The sequence below is a fragment of the Notamacropus eugenii genome, chromosome 3 (assembly GCF_028372415.1).
Source record: "Notamacropus eugenii isolate mMacEug1 chromosome 3, mMacEug1.pri_v2, whole genome shotgun sequence".
In the NCBI taxonomy this organism is placed as follows: Eukaryota; Metazoa; Chordata; class Mammalia; order Diprotodontia; family Macropodidae; genus Notamacropus; species Notamacropus eugenii.
In genome coordinates this window covers 402803403-402831134 of record NC_092874.1, presented here as the reverse complement: position 1 = coordinate 402831134, position 27732 = coordinate 402803403, and the positions used below count along the sequence as shown (strand labels likewise).

At 37.3% G+C, this 27732-nt stretch overlaps 1 protein-coding gene across 1 annotated transcript in view; it reads right to left on the bottom strand.

Annotated features, from left to right (window-relative positions):
- SUSD1 (sushi domain containing 1) overlaps positions 1-27732 on the bottom strand; it is a 311600-nt gene that overhangs the window by 215459 nt on the left and 68409 nt on the right. The gene's annotated exons all lie outside the window — the stretch shown is intronic.

Genomic DNA, 27732 nt, shown 5'->3' with positions numbered 1-27732 from the left:
CTTAAAATGGTCTCTAAGATCCCTACAAACTCTAAATCTATGCTCCTATGAAAGAATTCACTGTGATCTATGACTCTATGATTAAGTTGTGTGTAGAAATGTCATGGGAATTTGAAGCAAGGCACCTTTCCTATTCTTTTGGAAACTTTAATTTCATTTCACAGAGTAGTAGGGTAGAAAGAGCAGTGTCTCTAGAGTTGGAGGATGGGGGACCTGGGTTCAAATACTCCCTCTGATATTTATTACCTGTATGACCCTGAACAAGTCACAATCACCCTAGGCCTTAATTTCCTCATCTGTAAAATGAGGGGGTCGGCCCAGATAGCCCCTGAAGTCCCAGCTGTAGATTTATGATCTTACATTCTAATAAATGAGTAACATATTTTTCCTATGATTTCTTTTACTCTTCTGATTCTTCCTCTTTGAAAGTAGGAGGCACCAGGGAAATAGCTACAGAAACCAGCCCTAGGCTCCATGGACCCATAATATTCTTCTTGTCAAGTCTGTCCCCATTATTTTCAAAATGCATCTCTCCCCAAATGACTATGATCTGCAACTACTTTTCAAACTGGGTCATGCTGAACCAAATTTCATCATCTATGCTTCTCCATCTCTAAAAGAATTTATTCCTCTCTTACTCAGGAATTTTTATGAGTACTGGTTTGTTTTTTGACTTTTTCTTTTTGCATTTATGATGAACGAGTCTCTCCTAACACAAACTAATTTTTCATTCTTCCACACGCCCCAACACACATTCCCTGACTTTTGGCAATTAATCATCTACTATTTATTATGTACCTATTAAGTGCCAGGAACTCTTCTAATTGCTGGAGATACAAAGACAGGCAAAAGATAATCTGCTGTCCCTCACAGAGCTTGAAACATAAGTGCTTAATAAACACCTTTTTATTCATTCATTCATTTAAGGGCAAAAAGTACTTGCATTCTTCTAGGAGTGAGAGGAGGTAAAACATGTACTCAGATAAGAAAGACATCCTGGTTTAGTGGAAAGAGTAAGAGGATCTGAGTTCAAAATCCTATCTAGGGTTTCCAAGGTTTCTCCTACACTAAGTCTATGATACTACAGTAGGTATAGCACAAAGACAACTGAGGAGGAGGTTGGCAAGCTGGGTGGTCTTCATGAAGAAGGTAGAATACTTCTGTTCAGTCATGTCTTATTCTTTAATCTTATTTAATATTTTATTTTTTCCCAATTACCTGTAAAAACAATTTTAACATTCTTTCTTTCAAATTTTGAGTTCCAAATTCTCTCCCTCTCTCTCATCCCATTGAAAAGGCAAGCAGTGGTCATGAAAAACACATTTTTATGTAAGTCATTCTGTGAAAGAAAACACTGATAAAAGTAACAGGAAAAATAAAGAAAAAAGTATCTTTGATCTGCATCGAGGCTCTGTCAGTTCTTTCTCTGGAGATGGATAACACCTTTCATTGTAAGTCCTAAAGAACTGTCATGGAGCATTGTATTGCTGAGAACAGCTAAATCATTTACGGTAGATCATCATACAATACTGCTTTTACTGTGCACCATGTTCTTCTGGTCCTGCTCATTTCACTTTGCATCAGTTCATGTAAGTCTTTCCAGGTTTTTCTGAGAGAATCCTACTTAACATTTCTCAAAGTCTCAAAAGGACTTCTTGGAAGTCCTCAAAAATACTCAAATACAATAGTATTCCATCAAAATTATATATAACTTGTTCGGCCATTCCCCAATTGATGGACATCTCCTCAATTTCCAATTCTTTGCCACCACTAAAAGAGCTGCTATAAATATTTCTGTACCCATAGGTCCTTTTCACTTTTGTTTTCGTTTCATTTTGTTTTGTCTCTTTTTGGTACAGACTTAGTAGTGGTATTGCTTGGTCAAAGGGTATGCATGGTTTTATAGCCTTTTGGGTATTAGTTCTAAACTGCTCTCCAGAGTGGTTGAATCAGTATACAACTTCACCAATAGTTTATTAGTGTTTGAATTTTCCCACATTCCCTCCAACATTTGGCAATTTCTTTTTCTTTCATATTAGCTAAGTGAAAGGTAGTAGCTTTGTAAAAAAAATTTTAATTTGCATTATTCTCATCAATAGTGACTTAGAGCATTTTTTCACATTACTATAGGTAGTTTGGATTACTTTGGAAACTGCTTGTTCGTGTCTTTTGATCATTTATCAATTGAGGAATGGCTCTTATTTCTATAAAATGTGATTGTTCTCTATGTTTGAGAAACGAAACTTTATCAGAGAAACTCAATGGAAAACTTTCTTCACAGTAAAGATTATCAACTATTTATTTCCCTCCATCCTATTTTCCCCTTTTATCTTACTCTCTCTCTCCTTTTACCCTGTCTATTCTCTAAAGTATTTTGCCTCTGATTTTTATCTCCCCCAAAATGCCCTCCCTTCTATTGGCTTTCACCCCTGCCCCCATTCTCTCATTCCCTTCCCTTCCTACTTTCTTCTATGGTGAGATAGATTTCTACACCCAACTGGGTGAATATATTATTCCTTCTTTGAGCCACTTCCTATGAGAGTAAGATTCATGTGCTTCTCTCCCCACTTCCCTCATTTCCCCCTCCAGTGTAAAATCTCTTGGAGGTCTCTTTTATGTCAGATAATTGACCCCATTCTACTTTTCACTTTCCCTTCTCCCCATGCATTCTTCTTTCTCATCCATTAATTTTATTTTTTTTAGATAATCATACCATCACATTCATTTCACACCTCTACTTTTTGTCTGTTTATACTCCTTCTAACAACTCTAATAATGAGAAAGATTTTAGAAGCTATAAATATCATTTTCCCATGTAGGAATATAAACAGTTTAATCTTATCAAATCCCTTTTGATCTCTCTTTCTGTTTACCTTTTTATGCTTTTCATGAGTCCTGTATTTGAAAGTCAAATGTTCTACTCAGCTCTGGTCTTTTCATCAAGAATGCTTGGAAGTCCTATATTTCATTAAATATCCATTTTTCCCCCTGAAGGATTATATTCAATTTTTCTGGGTAGATGACTCTTGGTTTTAACCCTAGCTCTTGCCCTCCAGAAGATTATATTCCAATCCCTTTGACCTTTTAACACAGAAGCTGCTAAATCTTGTGTTATCCTAACTGTGACTGCACAATATTTCAATTGTTTCTTTTTGACTGCTTGCAGTATTTGCTCCTTGATCTGGGAGATCTAGAATTTGGCTATAATATTCCTAGGAGTTTTCATTTTGCAGTCTCTTTCAGGAGGTGATTGGTGGAGTCTTTCAATTTCTATTTTACCCTCTGGTTCTATAATATCAGAGTTGTTTTCCTTAATAATTTCTTGAAATTTGATGTTTAGACTCTTTTTTTGAGCATGACTTCCAAGTAGTCTAATAATTCTTAAAGTATCTCTCCTGGATTCATTTTCCAGGTCAGTTGTTTTTTCCAATGAGGTATTTCACCTTTTCTTCTATTTTTCATGCTTTTGGTTTTATTTTATTGTTTTCTGATGTCTCATAAAGTCATTGGCTTCCACTTGCCCAATTCTAACTTTTAATGGAATTATTTTCTTCAGTGAGCTTTTGGACTCCTTTTTCTATCTAGCTAATTCTTCTTTTTAAGGAGTTCTTCTCTTCAGTGAATTTTGGTATATCTTTTTGCATTTGACCAATTATGCTTTTCAAGGCATTCTTTTCTTCATTGTAGTTTTGTGCCTCTTTTATCATTTGGTCTAGTTTATTTTTAAGGTGCTATTTTGTTCAGTATTATTTGTGCCTCCTTTACCAAGCTGTTGACTCTTTTTTCATGATTTTCTTGCATCACTCCTTTCTCTTCCCAATTTTTCCTCTATCTCTCTTACTTGATCTTCAAAATCTTTTTGAGCTCTTTCATGGTCTGAGACCAATTCATATTTTTTTCGAGGCTTTGGATACAGGAATTTTCTTCTGAGCATGTGTTTTGATCTTCCTTGTCACTATAATAACTTTCTATTGTCAAAATTTTTTGTTGTTGCTTGCTCATTTTCCAGACTATTTCTTGACTTGTAATTCTATACTAATAGGAGGGGGGGGGGGGGGGGCGCTGTCCCAAGTTTCAGGTTTTTTATGTAGCTCTTTGCAGAAGTAATTCTGGGAACCTATAAGTGTTTGGCTCTTCCAAGGTGGAGAGGGAGTGTTTACTACTCTCCTGAACTATACACTGGTTTGTGAGCAACTACAAGCACTCTTTTCAACCCTAGAACTGTGACCAGGCTCCCTGAGATCCTGTGGCCACAACCTCTACTGTGCTAGTGCTTCTCCTCCTACTGGGACTAAGACCCAAGACTGGCACCCAGATCCAAGTACAGACAATGCAACAATGCCCCTGGTGCTGGTAAAGGGATCTCAGTAAATCTCCTTCTGACAGCTGTTCAACCTCCTTACCATCTGTGGTTTGAGAAGTCTGGAAATTACTACAGCTGCCACTGATTCAATTACCCCAAAGTCTGTTCCTGGTTTGCTGGGGTCCAGTTTGCACTGGTGCAGCTTGTTCTCCTTCACCAGATGAAACAGATATTTCCTGCTGATCTTCTAAGTTGTCTTGGGCTGGAAAACCGTTTCACTCTGTCTTTTTGTGGTTTCTGCTCCTCCAGAACTTATTTATAGTCATTATTTAAAGGTATTTTGAAGGGTTTGGGGAAGAACTCAGGTGAGTAGTATGGCAACAGTGATACCTTTGTTTCACCCCTGAAATTATTGGAAAGAACTCTAGTTTATCTCCAATAAAAATAATGGTAGTTTTTTGTTTTAGATATGTACTATTTATTATTTCAAGAAAATTCCTTTCATTCCTGTTTTCTAGTGCTTTAACAAAAATGGGTTGTGTAAATTGTCAAAAAGCTTTTTCCACATCTACTGATATAATCATGATTCAAAATTTTTTATCAGCATGGTTAAGTTTATAATTTTCCTAATATTAAAATAACCCTATATTCTGGTGTAAATATCACTTGGTCATGATATATAAGCTCTATGATAAGTTCTTTTAGCCTCTTTTCTAATATGTTATTTCAAAATTTTGCATCTATGCTAGTTGGGGATATTGGCCTGTAGTTATCTTTTCCTATTTTGATGCTCCCTGGTTTATGTGTCAAGACCATATCTGTATCATAGAAGGATTTCGGCAGGATCCTTTCTTTTGCTGTTTTTGCAAACAGTTTATGTAATATTGGAACTAATTGTTCTTTGAATGTTGTGAATTCATATGATCCTGGAGGTGTATTCTTTTTAAGTTCATTTATGGAGTGTTCATTTTTTCACCCCAGGTGAATTCATCCCTTGCATATTCACAGTTATGATAGTTATACTTTTGTTTTCCTCCATTTTATCTCCTTTTCCTTTTCTTCCCTCTGTTCTTTCCTCTTTGTTTATTTAGAGTTGTCCTTTAAAAAAACTTTTGCTTCACTGTCCTCTAAGTTTATGGTTTGTTTTGTTTATGACTATTATGTCTGAATATTCTCTTCCTATTATTTCTCTTCTCTTGTTTTTGTCTGTATCCCTGTTGAGTTGACATAAAACTCCTTGTTGTATATGTGTATTGTTGTTGCATTTTAGAATGTTGTTGCATCTTGAATAAATCTGAAATATTAATGGGAGTATTTGTTTTGTTGTTTGGCAATTTTTCAGTTTTACCTGCCTCTTCATGACCCTGTTTGAGGTTTTCCTGGCAAAGATGCTGGAGTGGTTTGCCATTCTTCTCCACCTCTTTTTACAGATGAGGAAACTGAGGTAATTCAGGGATAAGTGACATTCCTGGGGTCACCCAGCCAGTACATATCTAAGGTCAGATTTGAACTCAGGAAGAAGAGTCTTACTGACTCCAGTCTCCAGTACTCTATCCACTGTACCACCTACCTGGGAGTAACCTTTTATAAAAGAGATTGAAAAGGAGTGTTGGTTCTATGAAATCAAATTTATTTTGTAATCAACAAACAATAAGCACAATGAGATCTTACATTTTCCCATATCTTTCAGTCAACTGTGAGAATGTAAAGATGAGATTCATGGCTGAATATTTTCTGCAAAACTTTGCTTGTTCTCTAGTCATGCCTTCATCAAGGATATCTTCAATTCATGTACAGAATAAAGCGTTTGTATAAATGCACAAATCAACATATACATCAATTCTGTCACTTTTTGAAATTAATAAGGTCCAAGATTTTTCTATGCCTTTGGTATCTTCCCCTCATTCAGAGACCTTTTAAACATGTCCCCCAATATCTTCAGAATCATTTTACTTCCAGCAGAAATCTCTAGTTATATGTGATCCAATTTGCCTACTTTTCCCATCTTTGTCCTTGTTGGCATCATTATTATTTCCTCTATAGGCACCTCAGGGACTGTGATGCTAGAATACAAATGTTATGGTTCCATTCCATTATCCTCAATGGAGAAAAGAGTATGTTATAATAACTTTTAACAATTTTTTCCATTTTTCTTCCTTCTGTACTCCTCTTTCCATTTTCATCCTTATAATCCTTTAGGATGACTTGGTTTTTTTGGATATCTTGCCCAGCATTCTTTAAATTGGCTTTCTATTCTACTGCATCTCTCTGTTTTATGAAATGACATTACTCATGATCATCCATCATCCTTCTTCATGAGATTTTATAGATGAGTTTATACTCTAACCCAGTGCTGCTGATGGCAACTGTCATCATTTGTTAATCTATTCCATTTGTTGACTAAAGTAGATTCTAAAACTTCCTTTGATCTTCTTATTCTAGCAACTAGTTTACATTATTTTAACATCTGGATTAAGTTATTATTGCTGTTTCATTTCAGTCATGTCCAGCTCTTGGTGAAGCCATCTGAGGTTTTCTTGGCAAAGATATGGTAGTGGCTTGCCATTTCCTTCTCCAGGTCATTTTACAGATGAGGAAACTGAGGCAAGCAGCATGAACTGACTTGTCCAGGGTTACAACAACTGTCTGAGGCTGGATTTGAACTCACAAAGATGATACTTCTTGACTCCAGGTCCAGCACAATAAAACACAGAAAACATTACCTTTTAAGATTAAGATAATAAGCAAGCCCATTTTTATGGGTCTGTCACCACTACTTTAGCCAACTTTCTAGAATTGTAAATTGAAGAAAAGGTATTGACCTGCATTGGTAGAGGGAGTTTGTTCATCCAAGAAGTTCCCCATATCAATGAAATCACAGACCTAGTCCATATTTCAGTAACATATTAAGGAGCTGTTTAACATTTTAAAAATACAATAAGGTGTATCAAAAACTAATGCGTTACTCACCCATCTGTATGACTATTTAAGCCCTAACGGATAACCAGCCACCATTAATACTGTGTCAGACTAGATGACCTCTCAGGTCTCTACTAACTCTACCAGTCCTTGACAAAATGATTTGCAATTATTTCTCTTGACTAACAAGAGATTTGCAACTGGAGGGTTTTAAGAACATAATAATAAAACTGCCAAGGAAAATGATTCATGAAGAATTAGGGAGTTAAGCAATGAAGCCACACGCACCCACAGTCCTAAAAAACCAATTACACATCTGAAAAAAGACTTTTTCCTCCTCAGGACAAAAGGAACCAATTTGAAGAATATTTCTTTAGTCATAATTTAAGTTTATGTCTACAGGAAGCCAAACTAAAACAAAGTTAGCATTTTGTCAGGTGATTGCCTTGGAAAGAAACCACAATATTCATGGTATGTAAAACAATAATAATAGATGAAATTTACACAGCACTTTTAAGGTTTGCAAATGACTATATCTATATATCTATTTACGTCTATATTTAGTTTTATCTATATCTAATCTATATCTCTATATCAATCTATCTCAAATCTCAGTTGATCCTGGCAAGAACACAGTGAAATTAGCACTACACAAATTATTATTCCATTTTACAAATGAGGAAACTGAGGCTCAAAAAGGTTATGTGATATCCACACCACAAATATGTGCCTCTCCTAACTCCAGGAACAGCATTCTTTTCACCACACCTGCACTGCCTCTCAAAAGAAAGAATATTAAACCTTCCTCCTTTTCCTTCTCCCTCCAAAAAAAGTTTATTTACTAAAAAACAAAACTGCCTACTTTGTCTGTAAGTACTCCATTTGGCTTCCATACTTTCCTTTTATGAACTTCTTAATTGCCAAACAATCCCACAGAAGGAACTGAAAGACAAAGCTGTTAATGTGCAACATAATTAAAAATCACCAAGCAGGGAAATAAGGAATGATTTCTAAGGGCAAAGTACTGGCAAAGAGCATAATTGTGTAATAAATACATTAAGCTGAGTCCTACAACTATTGTCCTCTAAGGAAATTACCATCTTTAGCTTCAAACAAGAACTTTTATTATCAAAAGTCAGTGAGGGAGAATAGGCATGATACAAGGCTGAAAAAGCCAATAACCCAAGAAGGGAAGGGCTAAAAAGTAGACATGTTCATCATTTTGCTTTAAGATTCACAGGGTGTTCCCCAATTAATAAATGGTCAAAGGATATGAACAGGCAGTTTTCAGAGGAAGAAATTAAAGATATCTATAGTCATATGAAGAAATGCTCTAAATCACTTTTGATCAGAGAGATGCAAATCAAAACAACTCTGAGATACCACATCACATCTATCAGATTGGCTAACATAACAAAACAGGAAGATGATAAATGTTGGAGAAGATGTGGGAGAGTTGGAACACTAATTCATTGTTGGTGGAGCTGTGAACTCATCCAACCATTCTGGAGAGCCATTTGGAACTATGCCCAAAGGGCATACCCTTTGACCCAGCAATACCACTTCTAGGACTATATCCCCAAGAGATCATAAAAATGGGAAAGGGTCCCATATGTACAAAAATATTTATAGCAGCTCCCTTTGTGGTGGCCAAAAACTTGAAATCAAGGGGATGCCCATCAACTGGGGAATGACTACATAAACTGTGACATATGAATGCAATGGAATACTATTGTGCTATAAGAAATGATGAACAGGAAGACTTCAGAGAGACCTGGAAAGACTTATAAGAACTGATACTGAGTGAAAGAAGCAGAACCAGGAGAACTTTGTAAACAGCAACAATCACAGTGTGTGAGGAATTTTTCTGGTAAACTTAGTTCTTCACAGCAATGCAAGGACTTAAAGGATTCCCAATGATCTCTTAAGGCAAAATGCCTTCCACATCCAAGGAAAGAACTATGGAATTTGATCACAGAATGAAGCAGATCATTTTCTTTTGTGTTATGTTGTGGTTTGTTTTATGATTTCTCCCATTCATTTTAATTCTTCTATGCAACATGACTAAGGTGAAAATGTATTAAATAGGAATGTATGCGTAGAACCTACATAAAACTGTATGCCACCTCAGGGAGGGAGTGGGGAGGTGGGGGGAAGAGGGGGAAAATCTAACATATATGGAAGTGATTGTAGAACACTGAAAACAAATAAAATAATTTTTAAAAAGATTCGCAGGGTATTTTACATGTACTATCTTCTCTGATCCTCGTAACAACCTTGTGAGGATCTACAAAAGTGTTAGTATCCCCATTTTACAGACGAAAAAAACTGAGGCTGAGAGAGGTTACGTAACTTGCCCAGGATCACACAGCTAGTAAGTGACTGAAGCAAGACCTAAACTGTATTTTTCTGAACTCCAAGTCTATGTTTCTACCCACTCCTCACTTTGCAAATCTTAAAGCAGTGGTGTCAAAGTCCAAAAGAAATGGGAACCACTAAATTATACATATAGATCCATGTGGGTTGCATATAGACTTAGAAAACCACATATTAACATTTGTGTTCTATTATATTTTTATGTATTTTGCTAAATATTTCTCAGTTACATTTTAATCTGGTTCAACATACAGGATTGTTGATCTACAATGTTTGACATCTTTGCCTTAAAGCATTATATTAATAAAAGCTACTGTGATCACCTTCCTCTTCTAATGAGATAAAATACACAAAGGGCATTGCAAACCTTAAGGTGCCATATTACTATATTATTCTTAATATTAATATTATTATTATTTTCTCTGTATCTCCCCTAGTACCTATCATGATCTTCAGAGGTATGCCTGTAAACATTTAACAACCAAATCTGTAAAAAAATGCACCTTCAACAGATTTAATTTGTATTATGAATACATTCTCCATCATTTTCTTGTCAAGACAATCAATAAAACGAGAAATCATGCCCTGATTTTGTAGCATTCACCCATTTCCAAGGGGTAAATTTGTGCTCATGCTGAAAATTTAACAACTAGCCTTCTCAAGCCAGTTTGAACTGGCTGCAGCACACTCATGATGGCACTGCCAAGCACTTAATAGGCACCCAGATCAATATCTCCAATTTTCCCAAACAATCTCCATATAATCTCCATGTTCTTTAGTCCTCTCTCCATCTTGATTGTCCTTCTCAGGACACCCTCTAGCTTGTCTATGTCCTTCCTAACATTGGAAAGGCCAACTGATTAGTGTGCTGCAGAAGCAATCTGACCGGTACAGAGCACAGACAAATTATCGCCTCCCCCTTCCTCTACACTGCACCTCTCCTAAAGCTGCCAAGGACTGACATCTCTATCGTCTCACACTGCTGACTCATCCACTAAAACTCCCAGATCATTTTTAATAATAATTGTTGTCTAGTCATACTTCTCCCTTCCTGTGCTTGTAATGGTGATTTTTGGAACCCAGGTGTAGGACTTCACATTTACCTCTAATAAATGTCATCTTAGACTGGCACAGTCACTAGACTGTTGACATCTTTTTGCATCCTATCATTCAATTAGGTGTCCCTTCCAACTCTGTGCTATCTCCATATTTGATAAGCATGCCATTTAGATTTGATCTAATTCACTGACAAAAATGTAATAAAATAAAAAATAAAAAAAGGAAATTGCCAAGAATATATCTGTGGAGCCCTCCAAATTGACGCTGACCAATTTACTGCTTGTGATAGGTGGTGTAGTGGACAGAACACAGAGCCTTCAGGCAGGAACACCTAAATTCAAATCTGGCCCCAAACACTGATCAGTTATGTGATCCTGGGCAAATAATTTAACCTCTGTCTGCCTCAGTTTCCTCATCTCTAAAATGGGTCTAATAATAGGTTGTTGTGAGGATCAAATTAGATATTTGTAAAGCACTTAGCACAGTGTCCGGCACGTAGCAAACACTTAATAAATGCTTATTTCCTTCCTACTTTTTTTGTCTAGTGTTTCTCCACCAGACTGCATAGATCTCTCCTTCTTGTCTACAAAGATGGCATGATAGACATTATTATATGTTTATTTTAAAACTATGATATACCATTTCTACAGAATTCTCCTAATCTACCAGTCTAGAAACTCTGTCAAAAAAAAGGAAATAAAGATGGTCAGATTTGACCTGTTTTGATGAAGTTCTTTCTTTGTCTAAACACTCACTATTACTTGTAACTATTAATACACTCTTGAATTTGGTCAGAGATTAGAATCAAGTTCACTTCTCTATATTCTACAGACTTTGCCCCCGTCTCTTTTTTTGGAAAATTAGGACGCTGTCCTTTCTCCAGTCCTGAAGCACCTTTTCTGTTCTCCATGATCTCTCCAGGTTCACTGGAAGCACGCTCAGTAATTGGATCTGCCAGTTCTTTCAGTAACCTGAGATAGAGTTCATCTATGTCTGATGACTGGGACTCATCAAGGGCTCTCTGTCTCACATTTATCTTGGGTTTCAACCTCATGCTAATCATTTTTGTTCTTTATTTTATACCTTGACTGAGAAAATAGGAACATGAGTTGAATAGTTTTGCTTTTTCTTCATTAATTATTGTTCTCCCTGGCTGTAAGTCCCAACTAAAACCTCATCTTCTACTGGAAGTCTTTCCCAATCCCTGTTAATTCTAGTGCCTTCCATTTGTTAATTATTTCCTACTTATCTTTTATATAGACTGCTTTGGAAATATTTGCATGTTTTCTCTCCCATTAGATTTTAAGTTCCTTGAGGGCAGGGGCTGACTTTTGCCTTTTCCTGTATCCCCAGTGTTTAGCACAGAACCTGGCACATAATGGGTGTTTAATAAATGTTGATTCATTGATAGGCTCTTCTATCAAAAGCATAACTTCTGCTTTATTCTGGATCTCAACATAACTTTTTTTTATTCCCATTTTGTTAACCCTGGCATTTAATATCAATCTCAGATCTTCTGGAACTTTCTTCATCCTGGCATGGTTCTCACATTTCCCTTTCCATTCTTTTTCATTCATTCTAGCTACTTGTCCTGGTTATCATATTTAAAACATGACTTCTAAAAATTCAGGTTGGATGACTAATGTGGAAATATGCTTTAATATGACTGCACATGTATATAGTCTATATTGGATTCCACGCTGCCATGGGGAAGGAGAAGGGAAGGAGGAAGAGAAAATTTAAAATTCAAAACCTTATAAAAGTGAATGTTGAAAACTAAAACTAAGTAAATAAATATTTAAAAAATAAAATAAAAATCCAAATTGGTTGATGTTCCCTTTGTAGACATAGAAGTCTCTTTAGAAAGTTTCTCCTTTTCTTCTTCATCAGAATTTTGCTAGGATCTTCAGAATTTTGTTTGTGAGAGTTTTCTGTTCTTATTAAGCTGACTTTCCCTAAAGAATTTTAGGCCAAGGGACTCAAGTATCCAGATATCTGGAATTCTCTATCTGTCTGTCTGTCTCTCTCCATCTCTTCTCTCTTTTTACTCACTCTTTCAAAAGAAAGCAGTTAATAATTTAAAAGGAAAGAATTGATTGGTGGGAGTAAAAATTATAGGAATCAAGAAAGGAAGTTTCTAGAGTCTGTGAGCAAGGAGAAGGAATCTAGGTATAGTATGATATGCACCGTAGATTTGGGGAAAGTAGCTGTCAAAGGATTCAGAGGATAGATAAGTAGTATCTGCTTTATAGAGTAAAGTGGTCAAAGAAAACTTGGAAACGCTCAATAATTAAATTTGTAAGACACAAAAGGAAACTATTCCAATGAGGACATACCATGGAATTTGTCTAAAGAGAACTATGTGGATGCACAAGTAATCCAACAACCAACTTAGATTTTTCAAGGAAATTCACAGAAGATAGTAGCAAGGCTAAGCAACAGAGGATGGATATAAGAATGGGGCACAGTCCTACAAAAAGTGTCAGGAATGCTAAAGATATGAATAAATTGAAGCTGTCAAGAGAAAACAAGGACAACAAAAAGGGGAGGCTTTGGGGTTTAGGGTTTTGTTTCTTTTTTCTGTTTTTAGCTACATTGGGAGAAAATGGATTTTTGTATGGAGTGGATGGGATGATAACAACTGACAACAGATAGAAGGCAGAGATGCTTTTTTCCTGTTTTCTCTGCAGTGGAGAATTTTCTTTAAAGTGAAAATGACAAAACAAAAATGGCTAACAGGGAATTGATTCCTGAGATGAGTAAAAAGGTACTCACCTACTAGTGAATTCAAATCACCTAGCCCAGACCTCTGAGGGTGGAGACAAGATGGCAGAGTAGAAAGATGGACCTGTGGAAGCTCCCCCACATAGCCCATAAAATACCTATAAAAATGACTCTGAACAAATTCTAGAGCAGCAGAAACCACAAAACGATAGAGTGACAGAGATTTCCAGCCCAAGACACCCTGGAAGGCCAACAGGGAAGGTCTATCATACCGGGCGCAGGGCGGAGTGCAGTCCAACATGGGCAGTGTGGCTCGGCAGGGACAGGATCCAGAACAAGCTTCAGGGAGCCACTAGCAGCAGCAGTTCCCAGATTGCTCAACCCACAAATGCCACAGACAGCTTCAAAGATCAGTGAGAAAACTCCTTCACCCAGGAGAAGAGAACGCAGTCTGGACTGCTGACAGCAGCCACTGCAGCAGCAGCATCCATTTTTGGAGCCCTCTGCCTAAAGCCCCTTGGGGAACTGAGTGGCTGATCTGAATCTCAGCCCTGAGTGGCGGCCCTGGGGTGAGGAGGAGCACTGGTGTGGTGGAGCTGGAAGTCTTTGTGGAGAGGGAATTCTACTCTCAGATTCTGGGCAGAAAAGTTTTTGGTTGCTCCCAGACCAGTGCACAGACCAGGAGAGGAGTAAACTCCTCTCCCTTAATTGTGCCACCTTGGAGGAACTGAAAAAATGTACAGGTTCCCAGACTATACCCTCCTCTTGACAAAAGGTTCGAAAGTCAAGTAACTGGCTGGGAAAATGCCCAAAAAAGGGGGAAAAAAAATAAGACATAGAAGGCTACTTTCTTGGTAAACAGGTATTTTCTTCCATCCTTTCAGATGAGGAAGAACAATGCGTATCATCAGAGGAAATCAAGGCTTCTGCATCTAAAACTTCCAAAATAAATATGCAGTAGTCTCAGGCCATGGAAGAGCTCAGAAAGGATTTTGAAAATCAAGTAAGAGAGGAAGAGGAAAAATTGGGAAGAGAAATGAGAGCAATACAAGAAAATCACAAAAAGTGAGTCAACAGCTTGCTAAAGGAGACCCAAGAAAATGCTGAAGAAAGTAACACCTTTAAAAATAGGCTAAGTCAACTGGCAAAAAAGGTCCAAAAAGTCAATGAGAAGAATGCTTTAAAAACAGAATTAGCCAAATGGAAAAGGAGATTCAAAAGCTCATTGAAGAAAATAGCTCTTTAAAAATTAGAATGGAGCAGATGGAAGCTAATGACTTTATGAGAAACCAAAAACTTACAAAACAAAATCAAAAGAATTAGAAAATAGAAGATAATGTCAAACATCTCATTGAAAAAGCAACTGACCTGCAAAATAGATCCAAGAGAGACAATTTAAAAATTATGGACTACCTGAAAGCCATGATCAAAAAAAGAGCTTAGGCATCATCTTTCATGAAATTATCAAGGAAAACTGCCCTGATATTCTAGAAACAGAGGGCAAAATAAATACTGAAATAATCCACTGATCAAATCACCTAGCCCAGATGAACTATATCAATGGATCCTGAAAAGATATGTTGCCTTACGTGATATTTGAATGATCATGGAAAACAAGAGATATCATGGGATTGGAGAAAATAAAATTTTGTTCTGATTTTGAGAGAAAGAGAAGAAAATAAAGTCTTCTGAAAACTATAGGCCAGTGAGATTGATTTCAACATTTAGAAAATTCTAGAACGGATGGTTATTTTAGAAAGATAGTTAGACCATCTCAAAAAGGAAGACATGATTAGAAAGAATCAGCATAGCATCAAGAATATGTCATTCCTCTTCCTTTCTGACAAGATCATTAAATGAAGGAAACTCTATAAACAGTGTACCTGTACCTTAACAAAGCTTTTCTATTCTTATGGAGAAGATGGAGAGAGATGGATCAGACAATTAGACAGCAAGATAGATTCAGAACCAGTTAGATAAAGAAAGAAGAGCTGTTGTTTTTCTATTTCTATTTCAATATGGCAGGAGGTCTCTAGTAGAGTACCCAGGAATCTGTGTTTGGCTCTGTGCTGCTTAAAATTATCATCAATAACTTCAATAAAGGCAGAGGTACTAGAGGGATAAGGAACTATGAACTACAAGTGCAGAATACTATAAATGCCCTTGGAAAGTGTGCTTTTGCTTTCTTTGTTGCAAGGGACAGTTGTAGAGTAAAAATAAAGAAATCAGGAAATTATAATTGCATTAAAAAGCATTAATAAAGCAAAAAACATTTATGAGGGAAAAGTTTATTTGGGGTTGGAGGACAAATTATTTATAAGTTCTAGATCAAGGTCTCGAGGCCACAGGTTTAACTGAATCCAAACTTCACAGAACAAATTCCCTTAATAAAAGAATTTGTTCTGCAAAAGTTGGACTCAGTCAGAGGGTTACACTTGAGGACTCATGTGGCCTCAAGGCTGTAGGTTCCACACCCCTGTTCTAGATTCTTTAAATATATTAAAATTGTATTGTGAAAAACCAAGACAAATAAACATATTGCTTTTTAATCCTAAAAGAAAAGGCAAAGTCATATATAAGAGTTTCATACTGATGAGACTCAGAAATCGTTATGGGGAACATAAAAATGTTAGTAACATAGGTAGGGAATTTTTAGCTAAGTCTAAGGCAATATTCCTGAGACATTTTAATCCTGATGAAAAGGGATTCCAAAAAATGGAGATGATTTACAGTGCCTTTCCTCATTTTTTGTGTTTTGGTAGAAAGAACACTGTAACTATTTATCAGGTGCCCCATATTTTTACCGTTTCCTTCACTAATTACCTTTTTATCACTGGGTAAGTCACAAGCTCTCTCAATCTCAATTTCTTGATGTGAAAAATAGCGATAGTACCATCTACTCTCTTTCTATCAAAGTATTTTTAACCCAGTAAAACTGCTAATAGGTCTATACCTCAAAAAAAAAAATCAAAGAAAGAGGAAAAAGATCCACATGTACAAAAAAATCTTTTAGGAGTTCTTTTTGGGGTATCAAGGAACTGAACATTAAGGGGGTGTACCCATCAACTGGGGAATGGCTGAACAAATTACAGTATATCAATGAAATGGAATACTATTCTGCCACAAGAAATCATGAAGGAGATAATTTCAGAGAAACCTGAGAAGATTTGTATGAACTGATGCAAAGAGAAATGAACAGAATAAGGAGAAAGATAGATAGATAGATAGATAGATAGATAGATAGATAGATAGATAGATAGATAGACAGACAGACAGACAGACAGACAGACAGACAGACAGACAGGCAGGCAGACAGACAATATTGTAAGGACAAACAATTTTGAAAGACTTAGAAACTCTGATCAATACAATGACCAACCATGATTCCAGAGGATTCATAATTAAATATGCTATCCACCTCTTGATAGAGCATGCAAAATAGGACATTTTTTTAGACATGGCTAACAAGGGAATCTGTTTTGCTTGACTATATATTTTTATAATCAGTTGTTTTTCTTACTTTCTCAATATGGTGGTGAAGGGTGGGAAGGAGATTATGAGGACCATAAAGTAAAACTGTATTTTAAAAGTATTTCAAAAGGTTATTAGGAGATCCTAGATCAACAGCAGAATCTCATCACATTTATATAGCAATTTAAGAGAGAACTAAGCATAATGAATATCGAGTCAATCTCTGAGCCCAGAAGACTTGGGTTAAAGTTCTCTCTCTGACATATATTGAATGTGGGACCCTGGCAAGTCACTTTAGTGCATTAGGCAATTCTCTAAGTAACAGAAAATTGCTAGCCTGCGTTGGTAGATGGAGTTTTCTCACCTGATAGTTCCCTATACCAGTGACATCACAGGGCAGGTCCTTTTCCTTTGAAAATTAACAAAGTACTTCCCTCCCAATAATTTTGTGACCTAGGTAACGCAGATAATATTATTCCCATTTTACAGATGAGGAAAATGAGGTTCAACACGTGCCCATGGTCATACAGCTAACGTCAAGCTAAAAGTACCACGCTTATGTGAGTTACAACTATTAAAAATAAAATTAATCAGACCTGGAAAACTTTAATATGCTTTTCCCTCAGCCCATAAGAGGGAGATTTTTCCATTTACAACCTTTGAGTCAACCTGGGAAGCTTCTGTAACTATTCTGGTGAAACTTGTCTGTCCCCAGAGAAGCAGTTACATTCCTCAGGGAAACAAAGGATTTCAGAGCATACCAGCACAGACCCCAATTTTGTAAAGGAAAAAAAGCATATGGGAAGAAACACCAAGTGGTAAGTAAGCTAAGACAGACTATGAGGCTGACAGAAGTAACACTGAGTATGTGGAACCAAGGCCCTCTCATTTTGCACTCCTTGACTTGTACAACAAATTGCAAAGGTTTTTCACATCCACATGAGTCTGACAGCAGGAAGAAAAAGAGGAAGAAATAAACAAGGCAAGGCTAAGGCAGAAGACAGACTGCCCCCAGAAAAGTGAACAATAACTCGAAGGCTATGGAAACAAGAAATGTGCCTACTGTGGCGACATAAGAGGGCACAATTAGGATGCTAGGATGCTAGAATCTAGGATGCTAGAAACAAGCCAGGCAAAGATGGTGTCAGGTTCTACTAACACACTGGTGGCAATTAAGTACTCCTAAGTTACCAGGAGCAACATTTTTTTCTGATACCAGCTCAAAACACTGGTGACTTTTTCTTTTCCCAGCTAAAACTAATGAATCAGACCACATCTGCTGGCTCATAAGCTCAAGAGGCACATAGAGGAGGGGGAAGTCAGAGGAGAGGCTCACAGGAAGGAGGATTTATGTTACCAACTTCAGGCTCCAGTAGTTACCAGGAAGTTGGGCTCAGATTCTGCCTTTGCAAGTCTACCATTAAAAGCGCCTAGGTAATTCTGAGGAGAAAATGGGCAAGTCATTTACATATTCTCTGCCTCAGTTTCCTCATCTGAGGCAGCTAGGGGATGTAATGGATAGAAAGCTGGACTTGGCATCATGAAGATCTGAATTAAAATATTGCTTCAGATACTTAATAAAGGTGTGGCCCTGGACAAGTCATTTAACTCAGTTAGTCTCAGTTTCCTCATCTTAGAAAAGGAGATAACTTTAGCGTCTACCTCACAGGGACACTCTAAAGGTCACATAAGATAATATATGTAGAGAGTTTTTCAAACTTTACAATGTTATATAAATACGAGCTATCTATTAATAGTATTATTAATTATCTGTGAAGTGAAGAGGTTGGACTTAATAACTTCTAAGATCCCTTCTAGCTCTAGATTTATGTCCCTATGAATGCCAAACTGGGCTGGAGTTAGACTACTGGAAGTATTCTTAAATCATCCAGTGACATCAGCATCAAAGAGGCAAAACAGATTCAGGGCTGGGAGTCCAGTTCGGACAATAACTCCCAGTATACCATGGGAATAAAACAAGCATATAAAAGCTTCCAGTCTAATAGGTATTTCTGGCACAAAAACTAGCCCTGCGCACAGTAGGAACCTGGGAAGTATCTGCTGAATGTTGTCTGTTACAGTGACTTCCAAGTACAATTTCCTCTTCATTCACCATCCCCTCCCCCAGCAAACTCAGGTCTGACCCACTCACTGAGGTGCATCTAAAGGACTCCATTCATTTGTTTCTATGCCTCCACTCTATCAGGGCTAGAGTCACATTTTCAAAGAGCTACCCTCAATCATTTTAATCCAAACCGTTCCTCTAAAAATCTATAATCTACCAGAAATCCTTCCAACGTTGATATTTCATGGTTCTAACATCAATAGGGGCATGGAAATAATATGTGTAAAGAACTTCCTACTCCCTCAACCACATTCTACGAAGGAAGGGAGCATCTAAGTGGTTTAATGCATGGAGTGCTGGACTTAGGAGTCTGGAAGACCTGAGTTTGAATCCTGTTCCAGATACTGTGTTACCTTGGGCAAGTCACTTAATTACTCTCTGTCTCAAGCTCCTCATTGCTAAAATGGGGATAATAATAGCTTAGTGAAGAGAGTACCAATAGAGGACCTATAGAGTCACTTGCTGGAGTCAGGTAAGACTCATCTTTTTGAGTTCAAATCCAGTCTCAGATACTTGCTAGCTCTGTGATCCTGGGTAAGTTATTTAACCCTGCTTGCCTCAGTTTCCTCATCTACAAAATGAGCTGGAGAAGGAAATAGCAAACCACTCCCATTATCTTTGCCAAGAAAACTCCAAATGGTGTCACAAAGAGATGGACATGACTGAAAAACAACTAAACAACAACCAAGCAGGGTTGTTGTGAGGATCAAATAAGATAACATGTGAAAAGTACTTTATAAATCTTACAGCAGTATACAAATGCCAGGTGACATTAGCTATTACTAAGGGGAAGGATTTTCAGTGTGGAAGGGTGCTGGTTTGTTTTTTTTTTTTTGGAAGCTTTTCAATTTTCGCTACTGGCAGCAGATGAACTATAAACCTTCCTCCTTTCATGTACAATTTCCTCTTGACTCACTGCCCCTAAGGAATGTACTGACCCCTCACCTTGTGCATTCAAAAAGCCCTCCATTTTTTTAAAATTTAGCCTACATGTGACTATGATTATTCATTTGTTTCCATGCTCTCATCAGTGTTCAAACCATTAGCGCTGGAGAAGATCCTAATAGATTATAATATTTAGAGTGAATTTAAAATAAATCCTACCTTAGAAATCAGTTAGCCCAAGCCCATCATTTTATGGATGAGAAAACTCAAGGCTAACGTGATTAAGTGATTTGCCCAAAGTCACAAATGTATTAAATGGCAAATCTGGGATCAGAAGCCAAGTCCAGAATTCATGCAACATGAGAGCTGGAAGGCTCTGACGAGATTATCTAGAACAACCTACATTTTATGGATGAGGCTCAGGAAGATTGATGTTAATAATAATAACTTGTTGATGTACTATGTAGATCTATATTGAGAGAGAGAGAGAAAGAGACAAAAAGAGGGAGAAATTGATAGAGGAGAAAGTGATAGAGATAGATAGAAAGAGAAGTAGACACACATAGAGAGAAATAGATACAGAGACAGATACAGAGAAAGAGAGAGCGAGCAACTTGAGTTGTGCAAAGTTCTTTACAAGTATCTCACTTGATCTTCACAACTAGGGAGGTAGGTACTATTATTATCTATATTTTATGGTCAAGAAAACTGAGGCAAACAGAGGTTAGAGAGACCTTACAAGAATTACACAGCTAGTAAGTATCTGAGGGAGGATTCAAACTCAGGTCTTAACTCCAAATCTAATATCCTACTCACTACTCCACCTATAAGGTTAGTTTGGAACAAAGGTAAGACAACATCCTAATTCTCCTGATTTCCAGTTTGAAGTTCTAGGACACCATACTTCTTTTTCTTAGTTTTAAAACAGCACTGCTTAAGCACCTATTTGTAAATGTATAAAGGAAACTGAAAGGATGTGATTCTTGTTTCCTAGGAAATCATACTCCAAAAGAGAGGGAAGGACCATGTTATACCATGCTTAGAAGAATGCCTTGGACAGGAAATATTTTGGAATAATGCTGACTCTCACTTCATTCCCCTGCATCTCCACCTCCCCCCCCCCCCAAAAAAAGATGATATGAATTGTCTGTATTCAGAAAGGTACAGTAGGAAGAATTCCAGATTTGCAATCAGAACACCTGGTTTGAATCTCAGCTCTTCCAGTGACAATCTGTGTAACCTCAGACAAGTTTTGCCTCAGTTTCCTCATCTATAAAATGAAGAAATTGTTTTTTTAAAGGGCACTGCTGAGGGCATTCCTTTAGTTCTTTTGATAACGGATCACACAGGTCTAATGGAAAGAGTATTGTTCTTCAAGCAAGTTTTGAGCTTAAGTGTCAGATATGACACTTACTAGCTATCCTTAAAGGCAGGGACTGCATCATTTTGCATTTGTATCACCATCACCTAATACTATTGTTGTTGTTCAGATGTTTCCAGTTGTGTCCAACTCTTCTGACCTCATTTGGGGTTTTCTTGGTAGAGATACCAGAATAGTTTGCCATTTCCTTCTCCAGCTCATTTTACAGATGAGGAAACTAAGGAAAACAGGGTGAGGTGACTTGTTCAGGATCACAAAGCTAGTCTAAGGCCAGATTTGAACTCAGGAAGATGATTCTTCCTGACTCCAGGACTGGTACTGTATCCACTATACTACCTAACTCCCTGAAATTTAATAATTTAATCTAATTTCACTGAACACGGAGCTTGCACGTAACAGGTGCTTAATAAATACTTTTTGATTAACTGAGTAATCCTGGGAAAATCCCTTCAACTCTGTCTTGTATTTATTCAGAATGGTGCAATGGAAAGAATTCCAGATTGAGTCTGAATACTACTTGAGTTTTCTCTTTGTAAAATGGGTATGATAACATGGATACTGCCTGCCTCAAAGAGTTATTGTAAAGTAAACTTTCAAGAGCCATATAGATGTAAGCCTTTATAACAAATGCTTCTGGAGCTAAAAGATGATTCCAACTGCCACTCAAATAGACACAAAGGGGATCCATTGAGAGAGACAAGCCCAATCCACTCAAGTGAATTATCAGGCCACTCACTAAGTGACAGATGAGATTTCTCCCATCCTGTCCCTAGATAATCCACTCTTGGTGACAGAGACTCTCTGTTCTGGCTCTAGAAGGACTCAGATGTATTTAAGATTATTTTGCATCCCTTTCCCTTTACCTCTGCACATGAGAGATGGACCTTCCCACTGTCCTTGGGCATTGCAAAAAACAACAGGGTTGCTGGTCTCTGGCACGTACCCCTTCCAGCATTTGTACCCAACTAGACTTCCAAATGTGGTGCTGTTCAGAAGAGTTGGATAAGCATTTGGGAATGAAGGCAGAACCCCACAGTCCACAGCTGCATTACAAAGAAAAGAAGAAAAAAAACAAGGACTGGAGTGAGAAATGGATTTGTGGGAGAAGGAGAACACAAAGGAGGAGGAAAATAAAATGAGAACATTAGAAACCTAAAGTCATGATCTGAAATAGGTTTAATGCTGGAGATCCTCCCCTTTTCAGAAGTCAAAGATTTTATTTGGATTTCAACCAATCAGTCAAGAACTTAAGTGCCTACTATGTACCAGGTATATAAGCATTTTTGATATCACAACCAAACCAAAAGAGTCCCTGTGCTCTCGAGTTTCAGTTCTGCTCAAGAAGACAACAAGGGCACATATAAGTGTGTACAAAATAAACAAAAGGTAATTTGGGAAGATACAAGAGGGTGTAAGGATCCAGAAAGGTTTCATAGTGCTTGAGCTGCATTTTGAAGGGAGACAATTGATTCTAGAAAATGAAGGTAAGGAGAAAGTGCATTCCAGACCTTAAGGAAGGCCTCTACAAAGGCACAGAGTGAATGTCCTTTGTAAGGAACAGCCATCATGACTAGACTGTTGTGAGCAAAGGCAGTAATTATTCATATTTTTACACAAACATTCTTTGGAATAATTTCTGTCACACACTTGAATTAGAGTTGGACCAACTCAGTTAATTGGGGGAGGGAAAAGGATTCTGCCCATTTTCTTTTTTGGCTCCTTAATCACTCTACTAAAAGGCTTTCAGCAAAGTGAGGAAAGCAATATTTGATTTAGAAGTAATGAGGCTGGTTTGTTTTATTTTAATATTTGCTTTTAAAATTTTAAACAAACAGAACTTATACATCCAGCAAAGAGTTCATAACTTGAAAGTAGTTACCTGGAAGTCATCCACTCACTCTAAAAATCATATTTTCAGGACTCTTTTTAAGGGAGCTGCTTTTGAAGCCAGCAGCATATTCTTTTGAATATCCCAATTCTTTTGAATATCCCCAATAGTCATTATCCTCTAAGAATTCTTGAGTCAAATTTTGTGAATCGGTAGAACATAAGGCTGTATCTAGCTATGGTCAAACCCAAGGACTGATGAAACAATTTAATTACTAATTTAACTATCAAACTGAATAATGAAGCTGAGTTCCTTCTTTGTTATGTTGATTCTTGTTGGATCCATGGACCTTCTCAATGTGGGTACTCCTTCCAACATACAGATCACAGTCCATTTGTGCCTGCCCATCCTGTACAGTTCTTGTCTCTCTACTACTATAAATCCACCACAGACTCCAAGATGCTGAGGGCATTCTTCTAATTCTTTTCACATAATACAAACACTAATGGAGCATACAGGTTTGTCCTTGTTTTCATTAAGTGAGGTTTTCACTTTCTGACTCCATCAAATCTAGCAGTCCATCCCCTATACCACTTTTAAATTTTGAGTCAAATTTAAAAGATAGTATTGCTTATGAAGGGGTAGCTAAGTGGCACAATGCTGAGTGCCCAGCTTAGAGTCAGGAAGATTTATCTTCCTAAGTTCGAATCTAACCTCAGAAACTTACTAGCTGTGTGACTCTAGGCAAGTCACTTAACCCTATTTGCCTCATTTTCCTCATCTATAAAATGAGCTGGAGAAGGAAACCACAGACAACTCCAGAATTTTTGCCAAGAAAACCCCAAATGGGGTCACAGATTGTTGGATAAAACTGAAATGAATGAACAATAAAAATTGTGAAAAGAATAAGATAATCAAATGAAAGTCCTATTTATGGAGGATTCCCTTTTATTCCATTTGATTACCAACTTCTATATTCTCTCTCCTTTTTGACCTTCTCCTGAAGAGAATTCTTCAGCAGGAAGCCTGCAGATTCGTCAGTTGTAACCTACCCTCTCTTTTGTCTCTAGGACCAAATAAAACTCCACATACAGAAAGAGATGCCCATTTTTCCAGACCCTTCCACAGAAGTATGCAGTTGCCTTTCCAATTATTTACAACCACATATTATCCCACTCTACAAATTATAGCTAATGGCCCAAGCGCTCTCATCCCCATGATGTCTATACAAGTTTCAAAGAAAAAAAAGTATCCTCTTCCTTCCATGGTTATGGACAACTGGGACTCAGTTGCAATTTAACATAGGACAAATGCTCCCCATCAGTCATTTTATTCATTCCTCTATATTAGCATGAACACAAAGGCTCAAGGCCTGAAAAAACTGGGCAGTCCCTGATATCAGACAAATTTTTTAAATCAAACTATGTGCCTCTACAAATTTTAATTAAAAATGAAATGTACCCCCAGGTCCTGTTCACTTTTAGACAATGATGTCCAATAAAGGGAGGAAGGTGGTGTAGTAAATAGAGTGTTGAAGTTGGATTCAGGAAGACTCAAGTTCAAATCCCACCTCAAACACCAACTAGCTATGTGTCCCTGGACAAGTGTTTTAACCTCTCTCAACCCTGGTTTCCTCATCTCAAAAACAGAGATAATAATAGCACTGATCTGCCAGGATTATTGTGAGGACCAAAGAAGATAACATATCTAAAGCATCTGCCAAGTCTGAAAACGCTATTTAAATGTTAGCTACTATTAACATTACGATGATGGTGAGAGTGATGATGATGTTCCCGGTCTTCAGATGACTTGGAAGCCTGGGTGAGCTTCCAAAATTCACGTGGATTGTCATGAACTAGAAAAATTAATAAGATAGCAGAAAGTTATCTAGTACAATGTTTTACAATACAGAAAGAACTTTCACGCATAACTGTTTTATCTGATCCTCACAATTTAGGTAAGGTAAGAACAGCAAGTATTTCCATTTTTCAGAAAGGAAAACTGAGGCTCCAATGAGTTGTCTCTTGCGCAAGGTCATATGGTATTAAGTAGTGGAGATAGAACTAGAATTTAGGTTTTTGAAATCTCAATTATAGCTAGGGGCAGTCAAGTAGCACAGTGAATACAGCATCAATCCTAAAGTCAGGAAGATTCATTTTCCTGAGTTCAGATCTGGTATCAGACACTTAATTGTCTTACTGTGTGACCCTGGGCAAGTCACTGAACCCTGTATGTCTCAGTTTCCTCACCTTAAAATGAACTGGAGAAGAAAATGGCAAACCACTCCAGCATCTTTGCTAAGAAAACCCCAAAAGGGGTCATGAAGAGTCAGATATAACAGAAAAATGATTAAGCAACAACTGATTAAATTCCAATACTGTGTAGAAAAAAGGAAGCAAGGAAAAGAGTCACCAGTCAGGCATCTTCAATGAGGCAGAGCCACCCCATGAACTCTTGAATACTTTAAAAAAATCACAATATACAGGAATGTTAACCCTTTTCCATAAACAGAAAATTGCGAAAATACTGGTATGAAATTCATGTGGATTTCATGTGAATTATTCCCAGGCTGTTAATGTTTCTTTATGTGAATACATATGCAAGCTGCTAAATAATGAATGAATGAATGCATGAATAAATAAACAAATGAAATGAAAAATTAAATTTCCTGATTAGTGAGTCTATAATAGCTAGCCACAACATGCTAAGTGCCTAACCCACTCACCCCCTCCCTTTTTATCTTCCACCTATTGCAATGGAAACAATAAATAAATCAGCATTGACAGTCCTTCCCAGCAGCAATGATAATCAGTTTTTCTTTGGCTCCCTCCACTCCCATCATCCCATAATCACTGCGACTTCTAGGTACTAATTAAGTGTATATTGACTGAATGACAAAACATCCTTCCCAACCTCTGTCCCCAGCACTTAGCACAGAACAAGCAGAGAGCTTTTAAAAATTATTTTTCATTCAAGTTGAGTGTTTATTCCAGATGTTGAAACACATTTCCCTATTTCTGGTAAAGAAATGGAATCACAACAGGTGTGGAATGTTGCATACATCCAATAGCCATTTTGTTGGAGATTTTTGCTTAATTATTCTTCTTTGTTACAAAAGAGGGTTTTCTTGGGAAGGATATATTGGGAAATTGTTGTGATATTAAAAAAAGACTTGTTTTCTTTAATTAAAATAAAATAAAATGGCCCATTAGGAAATCTGTCTTGCAAGCATCTGTTCTGTTGGACAAGAAGTCATAGCCATAAGCAAAATCCATGTTTTTTCTAATCCATATCCAACATGAATGGTGCTTATGAGAAGGAGATTTTTCTGGTGAAATTGTGGAAAGAAATGAATGCCAAGAGACTCAGTTTCTGGCTTGATGAGCACTGTGTAAAATCGTGGAAGTCAGCGTAGTACAGTGAGAAGAGCACTGAAGACAGGTAAACTATAAGAAAAACTAGTTTCAAACACTCCCCACCCCCATTTATAACTCACTGTGGAATTTCATCCATATGGGCCTCAACTTCCTCACTTGTAAAGTGAAGGGCTTTACACTAGTGATCATCTCTAAGGTCCCTTCCAGCTCTAACATGCTATGTTACCTTGCTTGCAACTGAATGCAATACAAAAATAACGTGTAGGGAGAAGATTCAAATTCAGACTAGGTCTGAATCTCAGCTTGGCCACTTATTAGCTCATGAGCAAATCAGTAGGGGTTTTGTTTTCAAGAAGTTCACATTCTAATTGGGGAGAGAGCATTAAACAATTACATACCTACAAAAATTTATGGATGAAGTGCTGGGCCCGTAGTCAGGAAGAATCATCTTCCTGAGTTCAAATCTGTCCTCACACACTTACTAGCTGTGTGAGTGACCCTGGGCAAGTCAATGTGATACAATGGGTATGAAAATTAAAGGCACAGTTTGAGAAGAAGCCTGGAGAGGCAAGGAAAGAAAACGTAATCAAAGTCTTGTGTGAAAAAAAGCACAGAAGGAAAGTACAAAACGCTGTAAAAATCAAAAGGAGGTGCGAATCACTTATGGCTGAGAAAAAGGTAGGAAAGCTTCCTGGAAAAGGTGCATCTTAGCTAAGTTGGAAGGATAAGCAAATTTCACCAAGTAGAGAATGGACCAGGGCATCACTAGCAGGGGAGAACATTGTAAACTGAAGTAGAATGTTGGGAAGAAGTGGAATATGTCCAAGGATTAGCAAAGGAGTCCAGCATGAGGAAGTTTTACAATGAGTTGAATGGGAGAGTAGAGAGTCAGCTTTAGAGCCAGTGGACATCTAAGTTCAAATCTTGCTCCTAATACAAATTAGCTGTGAGATTTTGGGCAAGTCACTTATAATCTCTCAGTGCTCTAGGGAGGCAACTCTAAGCATCATCATAGAAGCTGATGATCCGATTTGTAAAGGAAGTTTCTTTACTTAGGATTCCCTCTACCGATGAAATCACAATAGAGAATATGAGAAGAGCTACCATAGGAGGTAAACTTGGAAGGGTCAGTTGGATCCAAATAATGTTGTTTTGTTGGTTAGTCATTTTTCAGTTATGTCCAACTTTTCACGACCCTGTTTGAGGTTTTCTTGGCAAAGATACTGGAGTGGTTTGCCATTTCCTTCTCCAGTTCATTTTATAGATAAGGAAACTGAGGCAAAT